The sequence below is a fragment of the Thalia democratica genome, chromosome 6 (genome assembly GCF_965202585.1).
Source record: "Thalia democratica chromosome 6, ktThaDemo2.hap1.1, whole genome shotgun sequence".
NCBI lineage: Eukaryota > Metazoa > Chordata > Thaliacea > Salpida > Salpidae > Thalia > Thalia democratica.
Window position 1 is genome coordinate 49,919,472 of NC_139170.1, and position 10,321 is coordinate 49,929,792.

The window sequence follows — 10,321 nt, forward strand, 5'->3', positions numbered from 1 at the left end:
TTTTTTAGTGATATAAGTTTAAAATTTCCTTCAAGATTTCTCAACTTTCAGGTTTTTTTAGCCTTAACTGTCACATTCAACATTTTTCTAGGATTCCAGGTTAAGTGGCAACCCTAATTCTTGATGTAGAAAAAAGTCTGTCCTGAGAATTTTAAAAGTCCTGAAACTATCCTGAGATCAGGATTGCCACTTGTTTTTTTAATTTTTTTTCAGGTTTTCCAAGTTTCTTCCAGGTTTTTAAAAGTACATATTTTTGGGTCTATTTTTAGTTTTAAGTTAAGTAAGTAAGGTAAGAAAACTGTGTTAAATTGTATAAAAACATCAAAAAGATACTGAAAGCTACTTTTATTCCCTTATTTAATATAGAAATTTTTTATGATGACAAAAAATGTTTATCTATGCAAAATATTTTTTGTTTTAAATTAAACATGTTAAAACTGTTTAAAATTCCAGGTTTTTTGCTTAATATTCCAGCTTTTTTTTTGCCCAAATTGTCAAATTCCAGGTTTTTCAAGGTTTCCAGGTAAAGTGGCAACCCTGTGAGGTTTTCATAAAAAATCATAACTGTCCTCAGTCATCCTGGATTTTAAAAAAGTTAAAATATTCTGAGTTACCATAAGTCATTCTGAGATTTACTAGGATTATAAAATATCCTGAGTACCCTAAATGTGTGGCCAACCTGTCATTTTCTTGTTCATTAAATGTTTTAGCATAGTGGTTATAAAAAGACATAAACTTTTTGACTATTATTGTTTTTACAGAGAAAATATATTTTCTGAATAATTGTGGCATGTAACTTGATTAGTATCAGCCATTAAAATTGATTTAAATTTGCAAAACAACTAGGAATTTTTTCTGACCATTTCTAAATTTAAATACGAGGCTAATTAATATTAAAATATAAAACAGTTATGATTAATTTATAAAAAATTTTGATAAAATTATTCAAATAAAATTATTTTATCAATTGTGTGTATCAAATAAAGATTTAAAGTACATTATAATGATATTTACTATTAAATTATAGAAAACATTACCATATCACAATATTTTTGTTATCATTAATATTAAATACAATGATAATACTTACCTTTGTCACAGATATAAAATGGATGGCACCTATTTTAAGTCTATTTACAATATTTAGACTAGAAAATATGTGGGAAATAACAAATAGTCTCAAAGCAGTCGTGATAAACTAGGTACTTCAAGGATAGAAAATAAATTATTTTTATGTTTTAACAAACCATAAACTAAAAATATTAGCTTGTCAATTAGGATAAACCATTTTTTGTACATGTTTAAATTAAAATAATAATTTGAAACAATTTTTTACATGCAATTTAAGTTCTTTAATGTTCAACTGATTACTCTAGAATAAGTTACTAAACTGAGTTGTAAAAAATTTACGACCGTATAACAATTGCATAAAAGTTAAATGTTTTACGTTTTTTATTTTTACGTTTTTCTAAAATATATTATTAATGATTAGTTTGAAGTTTGAAACACTAGAATTTGAAAACGCTAAAAACGCAGTACATTTGTTGTATTTTAATTTAAATAAACCATGCTGACTCAAAAAAAATTCAAAAATTTTGTACAGACGACAAAAGCAATAATAATATCCTAAAAAAATTGAACTTTTTATAAAATTGTTGTCAAATGGCTAGAAAAAAAATAACGCGAAACTTTGTTTTATTTTAGTTTGAAATATTCGGTAAAAAAATGAAAAAGTCGGTAAAAGTTTTTTAGAGCCAAGCCTGTGCCACGAGACAAACTCAAGTTGTTAGTTAGAAGCAAGTTTAAGTAAGCTTTTGGTAAACTGTAACTTGGATTTCGTTTTTATTGAATACTGTCAGTCACACCTAAATGTCAGCCAGTTACATCTAAAAACATTTTGTTCGTCAGTCTACAAACAGCTTAATTATATTTTATAACATTTTTTAAATACTTAGTGTAGCATTTAAACTGAGTAAAAGAAAGACATCCGTTAAAATTGTTTTCTTGTTGCAACAAACAAACTTTGTAGAAGTAAATTCAACATTCAACTGTTTTTGTTTATAATTTATAATTATTTCGATGTTAACACTTCTATAAATTTGAAGTTTTATAAAAACTGAACTTGTCTACCTACTTATTATTTTTATGATTAAATGTTACAATGTGATATTTATATAAACTCACAAAAATGATTTTTACTTAATTAATTTTATTTTGATTTTTAATTTACTTGATTAATGAGTTTTTAACCTACTACATATAAGTAAAACATAATTCAATTTTTATCGTTTTACTTTGGCTTTATATTAATAGAACATGATTTTTAAACAAAAGTTTGTTTTAAATAAAGTAAGTTTATTTGAAATAGCTTAAACATTACAAACTAAATTACATCGAAAATAACATACCGCGGCAAATATATTATAAGTAAGCCCCTTAAATAAGTAAGGTGTAATAAGGTGTAAAATAAAATACTATAATTTTAAATTTCGTTTTTCATTAGGAAATAGTATAATACGTTTTTCATTATTGCTTTTATCCTTAATGCTGTAAGATGTTTACATTTTAACTGATTTTATGTCAGCATACAATACATTAATACAGAGGTTGTTTTTGAAATTTAAATTAATTGTAAAACTTATTTTAAATATTTACTTTGACATTGCATATTTTTTAGCTGTGGCTTAATTTTTTAAAACATACACTTATTTTAAATAAACATTTAAAAATTGATTTATAAATGCTATATCAAACTATAAGTTTTGCTACTTTCTTATACATAGTAATTTACAAAATGTATAATACATTTTCTAGTACAAAATGAATTTCAGCATAAAGTAAATGTTCTTAATTTTTTAGATATAAAACTATAAAAATGACATTAAGTTTTGATAAAAGCATTTTGCAAATTTAAAACGTTGGAGTTGACCTTTAAAATTATCGCACCTTTGGAATTTTGAGATTGTTTTAAAGATTAACTTTCGTTTAAGTACAATTTACACCAGTTTACAAACAATGAAAAGTCTTGTATTTGAAAAAATCCTTGACCGAACGCTTACAACATTTGCCAGTTGTTAAAGTAAATTGCTTGAAAGCTTATAGTTAATACTTTGATTAGTATATTTCTATTAAGACAATAATTGCAGTATTTATTTAAAATACGAAACTATTTTATACAGCTGGACGGTTTTAAATTAAACTTAAAAACCTCAAAATATCAAGTAATTAGCTTTGCAAAAAAGTTGTTTAATTTTGTTTCGCTCTTAAAACAACGCTCATAAAAAACTGTTTTTAAGAGTTTAAAGACATAAACAAAGCAAACAAAACTTGAAAATGATTGTTTTATTTTCTTTATGTTAACCAGAATTTTTCAACTCTGTTTGAACCACTTTGCAGTTATCTTATTACCAGATGGTCAAATAAATTTCCCCTGCACTGATAGAAGAGTTTTCATTAGTAATTTTTCATTTCAAAACACAGTAAGTGGTATAAAAACTTTTGCACACAAAATTTACTTTACACATTAAAGTCTTTCTACGGTTTTGAAAAATATTAATTGTATGATTAATTAATATAAAAATGTATAAACTTAACTTTACCGAAACCGCAAATATTTTTTACTAAGTTAACAAGCCACAAATATGTATCAATAGACCATAAACTTGAAATACATATACGTTTTTACTAGTTAAAGTTGTCATGGTATAAAAAGCTCTTGTCTATGTAAGGACAATATGTTTTTTCGATATACTTTCTTTTTGTTAGCTGTTAAAGTTTGTATATAAATAATTGTAAAACTTTGATTTGTTTTGCTTATAACTTGATAAAATTAAAGTGAAAAGTTATAAAAGTTTGAATAGTTTTTTCAAACATTTTACTTTGAAAAAATTTAATTTAAATTTTACCAGCACTAAGTACTTTGATAGTAATAGAAAGAGTTTTAAACGTAAGTTAACTATTATTTGAAACTATTTAGTTAAAAATAATGCTTAATACATAACATTTATGACTAGTATATATATCTAATTAGTAATTAAAAGTGTTGTTTCAAGAGTATATTGTATGTTTCAATTCAAAAAACACTTATTTACGCAGAAATGTGTGAGTACAAACTAAAATTAAGTGTTAAAATTTCTTAATTTATATAGCTTTATTTATATTTTTTGAATAACTGAAAAATTATACAAATAACGTTTAATGCAATTTACGATAACACTGATGTTTCCAATTACGTTTTATTATTTTTTTCATTAGTGCTTTCTACAAAATTATTAAAAATACTGTAAAGTTTTGTACGTTTTGCGCAACATTTGTACTACAAAGTACAAAGAAAAACAATATTTTTTAATCGTTCATATTATTTTGAGATTAAAACACTACTTGTGTGATACTATATAAAAATTAAAGTGGTATAAATATGAATATTAAGTCGTTTTTAGTTAATTTAATGAATAAACGTTGAGAAATAAAACTTATATAGCTAGTATGTTGTAAAATAGAACTAATAGAGTTTATTTTATATAATTTTTACGTTCTTTTTAAATGTTACTTAGAATTTGAAATCTACAATCTATTAGTATCAATAATACTACTGTTAGTTAATGCTTAAAGCTTTGTTTTTTTAAAAAACAGCAAAAACAGATTAACAAGTAAAGTTTCATTCTACTACCTAAATGATCTATAAACTAAATAATTTTTGGTAAATATGTTGCTATACATTAAAAAAAACGTAGACAAATATTTTTTCATCTAGTACAGTATTATTTAAAAGAATAAAACTTTAGCGTCCTGGACAAGACGTTAGACTGTATCCAAGTAGTGTGCGACTCGATAACCAAAAGGGTTTTTCGTGCACCAGGTCAAAAGACCAAATATTTTAAATACATTATTTTTCGTTCAATGAACTATATACATACACATATTAAATACTTTTTTTATTTGTTTTTAAAACATGCGTCGTAGTAAAAATAAATATGGACATTTTTGCTAAAAAGTACATATAATTTTAAAGTGTTATTATCTAAAATTTTGTTAAAAAAAAAAGCTTATTAATTAAAAAAAAAAATTTTGAATAAACACTTATTTCTTAAAGAAGAACAGTAAAAATTACACTAAAGCTGTTTTTGACAATTACTGAAGTTTTATAAAAAGCGTACTAATAGCTCTAACTATAGTCAAAAAGAAATATTTTTAGTTTTTTTTTTCTTTTTAATAAAACTCATAAACAACGTAGCAAACTCTATACAACAAAAGTGTAAAATGAACGTCAAAGAAAACTGGAAGCTCTTCTCCAAATCGAACGAACGGACACAATCCAAAAAGTCTTCAGATCCTTCCACGAACGAGGCATAGAAGAACTGTACGAAACAGTTGCAAAGTACTTCGAACTGGTGCTGAAAATTCACTCCGAAGTGCGAGCCAGCTCCGGAACGATGAAATTTTACCTGGAGAAGCAGATGCGCGAAGTCATGTCTTCCCTGCAGGAATACTGCAACAGGATAAAATCTGTGAGGAGTTTCAGCGGGGTCAGCGTTACATTCGGTTTCGAGCAGTTTCGAGCGGAAGTCGACTTCGACTTCAGCGGCTGCGAGACTCTCATCTCGTCAGAAGATCTTCAAAAGATGCACGAGCTCAAGAACAGCGTCGACTCAGTTGAAATGAGTTTCACCGAAGGGAGTTTCTTCGACAAAGCGGCGTCCGGATTGGTTGAAATAGAGCGGGAGTGGGGCAGGCAACGGGCGTTCAAGAGGTACCTCGAGTCGCTGCTGGTTCAGTGCGAGAAACTGAACGACGTCAGAAAGCACCACGAAAAGTACATCGCCGAGCAGAAGAATTTCAAGCAGTTTTGCCGCGGCGTGGCGCTGAAGGAAGAGCACAATCGAATGCAGAAAGTCGCTTGGGAGTGGGTTTGCAGGAAGGAGGGGGAAGCCAAGCTGGAGAACGTGTTCATCGGGTACTTTTCGTTTTTTCGAAAAATTTTCTTCGTGCAGAGCAGCTTGAGAGAAGAAGACAGGATTGCGCCAAATGGTTGTTCTGTGCAGATCAACAACGGATTAAACGCGGCTACGGAAGCGTTCAAAAAGTTCAGTTCGGACAACGAGTTCTTTTTGAACAACGCCGCCATCAAGCCGAACTTTTTAGTGGACGAGCTGCTAGGTTATGAGATAAACGCCGGCAACGTACGCAACTTTTTCAACCACCGTGTGGCGCACGTGAGGAACTATTCACCCGACTACGAGTTCGACGTTCGAAACATGGTCCGTTTCGTCAACGGGGAGAGCAGAACGAAGTCCATGGTGCCTGAGGTGCAGCGAGTGAGCAGGAAGCTCGCTGCAGGTAACCACTGCAAAATTTGCTTGAGTGAAGCAGAACAGGAGTTGAACTTACTGAACAGCAAATACGACTTTGAAAACATTAAGTTGAATTAAAACAATAACTTTCAAAGTTATTTTTATTTAATTAATAACTAAATTTCATCAATGATAAGCTAAGTAAGTATTTAGATTTTTGCAATAAGAACTTATCATGCGCCAAGGTGGCCAAGTCGCATTGTCTATTGATTTTATGTTGCTATAGAAATTCATTAGAACTCATAAGAAATCAATGCGTTTCGACACTGTTTCGAGGTCGTATGTTCATCGTTTTCATAAACGCCTCTTGTTTTCTTATCGAAGTAGCTATGCCGAAGCTAGTATATATACGCGTCAGTTCGGTTGGAAGTGTGAATTTGTGTGCAAAAAGTCCAGAGAAAGAGAGCTCATATATTCGAAAAGAAGAGAATTATGCAAATTTTCGGACACAATTTTTTAATGATTTTGAGTCTACACCTGAAAGAGTTAGTGAAATCGACTGCGCAGAAACGAGTTTCACCGAAGGGAGTTTCTTCGACAAAGCGGCGTCCGGATTGGTTGAAATAGAGCGGGAGTGGGGCAGGCGACGGGCGTTCAAGAGGTACCTCGAGTCGCTGCTGATCCAGTGCGAGAAACTGAACAACGTCAGAAAGCACCACGAGAAGTACATTGCCGAGCAGAAGAATTTCAAGCAGTTTTGCCGCGGCGTGGCGCTGAAGGAAGAGCACAATCGAATGCAGAAAAACGCTTGGGAGTGGGTTTGCAGGAAGGAGGGGGAAGCCAAGCTGGAGAACGTGTTCATCGGGTACTTTTCGTTTTTTCGAAAAATTTTCTTCGTGCAGAGCAGCTTGAGAGAAGAAGACAGGATCGCGCCCAATGGTTATTCTGTGCAGATCAACAACGAGTTAGACGCGGCTTCGGAAGCGTTTAAAAAGTTCAGTTCGGAAAACGAGTTCTTTTTAAACGACGCCGCCATCAAGCCGAACTTTTTAGTGGACGAGCTGCTGGGTTATGAGATAAACGCCGGCAACGTACGCAACTTTTTCAACCACCGTGTGGCGAACGTGAGCAACTATTCACCCGACTACGAGTTCGACGTTCGAAACATGGTCCGTTTCGTCAACGGGGAGAGCAGAATGAAGTCCATGGTGCCTGAGGTGCAGCGGGTGAGCAGGAAGCTCGCTGCAGGTAACCACTGCAAAATTTGCTTGAGTGAAGCAGAACAGGAGTTGAATTTGCTGAACAGCAAATACGACTTTGAAAACATTAAGTTGAATTAAAACAATAACTTTCAAAGTTTTTTTTATTTAATTAATAACTAAATTTCATCAATGATAAGCTAAGTAAGTATTTAGATTTTTGCAATAAGAACTTATCATGCGCAAAGTCGCCAAGTCGCATTGTCTATTGATTTTATGTTGCTATAGAAATTCATTAGAACTCATAAGAAATCAATGCGTTTCGACACTGTTTCGAGGTCGTATGTTCATCGTTTTCATAAACGCCTCTTGTTTTCTTATCGAAGTAGCTATGCCGAAGCTCGTATATATACGCGTCAGTTCGGTTGGAAGTGTGAATTTGTGTGCAAAAAGTCCAGAGAAAGAGAGCTCATATATTTGAAAAGAAGAGAATTATGCAAATTTTCGGACACAATTTTTTAATGATTTTGAGTCTACACCTGAAAGAGTTAGTGAAATCGACTCCGTTGAAACGAGTTTCATCGAAGGGAGTTTCTTCGACAAAGCGGCGTCCGGATTGGTTGAAATAGAGCGCGAATGGGGCACCTTCACGTTCAAGAGGCACCTCGAGTCGCTGCTGTTCCAGTGCGAGAAACTGAACAACGTCAGAAAGCACCACGGAAAGTACATCGCCGAGCAGAAAAAGTTCAAGCAGTTTTGCCGCGGCGTGGCGCTGAAGGGAGAGCACAATCGAATGCAGAAAGTCGCTTGGGAGTGGGTTTACAGGAAGGAGGGGGAAGCCAGGCTCGAGAACGTGTTCATCGGGTACTTTTCGTTTTTTCGAAAAATTTTCTTCGTGCAGAGCAGCTTGAGAGAAGAAGACAGGATTGCGCCCAATGGTTATTCTGTGAAGATCAACAACGAGTAGGACGCGGCTTCGGAAGCGTTTAAAAAGTTCAGTTCGGACAACGAGCTCTGTTTAAACGACGCCGCCATCAAGCCGAACTTTTTAGTGGACGAACTGCTGGGTTATGAGATAAACGCCGGCAACGTACGCAACTTTTTCAACCACCGTGTGGCGAACGTGAGCAACTATTCACCCGACTACGAGTTCGACGTTCGAAACATGGTCCGTTTCGTCAACGGGGAGAGCAGAATGAAGTCCATGGTGCCTGAGGTGCAGCGGGTGAGCAGGAAGCTCGCTGCAGGTAACCACTGCAAAATTTGCTTGAGTGAAGCAGAACAGGAGTTGAATTTGCTGAACAGCAAATACGACTTTGAAAACATTAAGTTAAATTAAAACAACAACTTTCAAAGTTTTTTTTATTTAATTATTAACTAATTTTCATCAATGATAAGCTAAGTAAGTATTTAGATTTTTGCAAAAAGAACTTATCATGCGCAAAGTCGCCAAGTCGCATTGTCTATTGATTTTATGTTGCTATAGAAATTCATTAGAACTCATAAGAAATCAATGCGTTTCGACACTGTTTCGAGGTCGTATGTTCATCGTTTTCATAAACGCCTCTTATTTTCTTATCGAAGTAGCTATGCCGAAGCTCGTATATATACGCGTCAGTTCGGTTGGAAGTGTGAATTTGTGTGCAAAAAGTCCAGAGAAAGAGAGCTCATATATTTGAAAAGAAGAGAATTATGCAAATTTTCGGACACAATTTTTTAATGATTTTGAGTCTACACCTGAAAGAGTTAGTGAAATCGACTCCGTTGAAACGAGTTTCATCGAAGGGAGTTTCTTCGACAAAGCGGCGTCCGGATTGGTTGAAATAGAGCGCGAATGGGGCACCTTCACGTTCAAGAGGCACCTCGAGTCGCTGCTGTTCCAGTGCGAGAAACTGAACAACCTCAGAAAGCACCACGAAAAGTTTATCGCCGAGCAGAAAAAGTTCAAGCAGTTTTGCCGCGGCGTGGCGCTGAAGGGAGAGCACAATCGAATGCAGAAAGTCGCTTGGGAGTGGGTTTACAGGAAGGAGGGGGAAGCCAGGCTCGAGAACGTGTTCATCGGGTACTTTTCGTTTTTTCGAAAAATTTTCTTCGTGCAGAGCAGCTTGAGAGAAGAAGACAGGATTGCGCCCAACGGTTATTCTGTGCAGATCAACAACGAGTTGGACGCGGCTTCGGAAGCGTTTAAAAAGTTCAGTTCGGACAACGAGCTCTGTTTAAACGACGCCGCCATCAAGCCGAACTTTTTAGTGGACGAACTGCTGGGTTATGAGATAAACGCCGGCAACATTTGCAACTTTTTCAACCACCGTGCGGCGCACGTGAGCAACTATTCACCCGACTACGAGTTCGACGTTCGAAACATGGTCCGTTTCGTCAACGGGGAGAGCAGAATGAAGTCCATGGTGCCTGAGGTGCAGCGGGTGAGCAGGAAGCTCGCTGCAGGTAACCACTGCAAAATTTGCTTGAGTGAAGCAGAACGAGAGTTGAATTTACTGAACAGCAAATACGACTTTGAAAACATTAAGTTAAATTAAAACAACAACTTTCAAAGTTTTTTTTATTTAATTATTAACTAAATTTCATCAATGATAAGCTAAGTAAGTATTTAGATTTTTGCAATAAGAACTTATCATGCGCAAAGTCGCCAAGTCGCATTGTCTATTGATTTTATGTTGCTATAGAAATTCATTAGAACTCATAAGAAATCAATGCGTTTCGACACTGTTTCGAGGTCGTATGTTCATCGTTTTCATAAACGCCTCTTGTTTTCTTATCGAAGTAGCTATGCCGAAGCTCGTATATATACGCGTCAGTTCGGTTGGAAGTGTG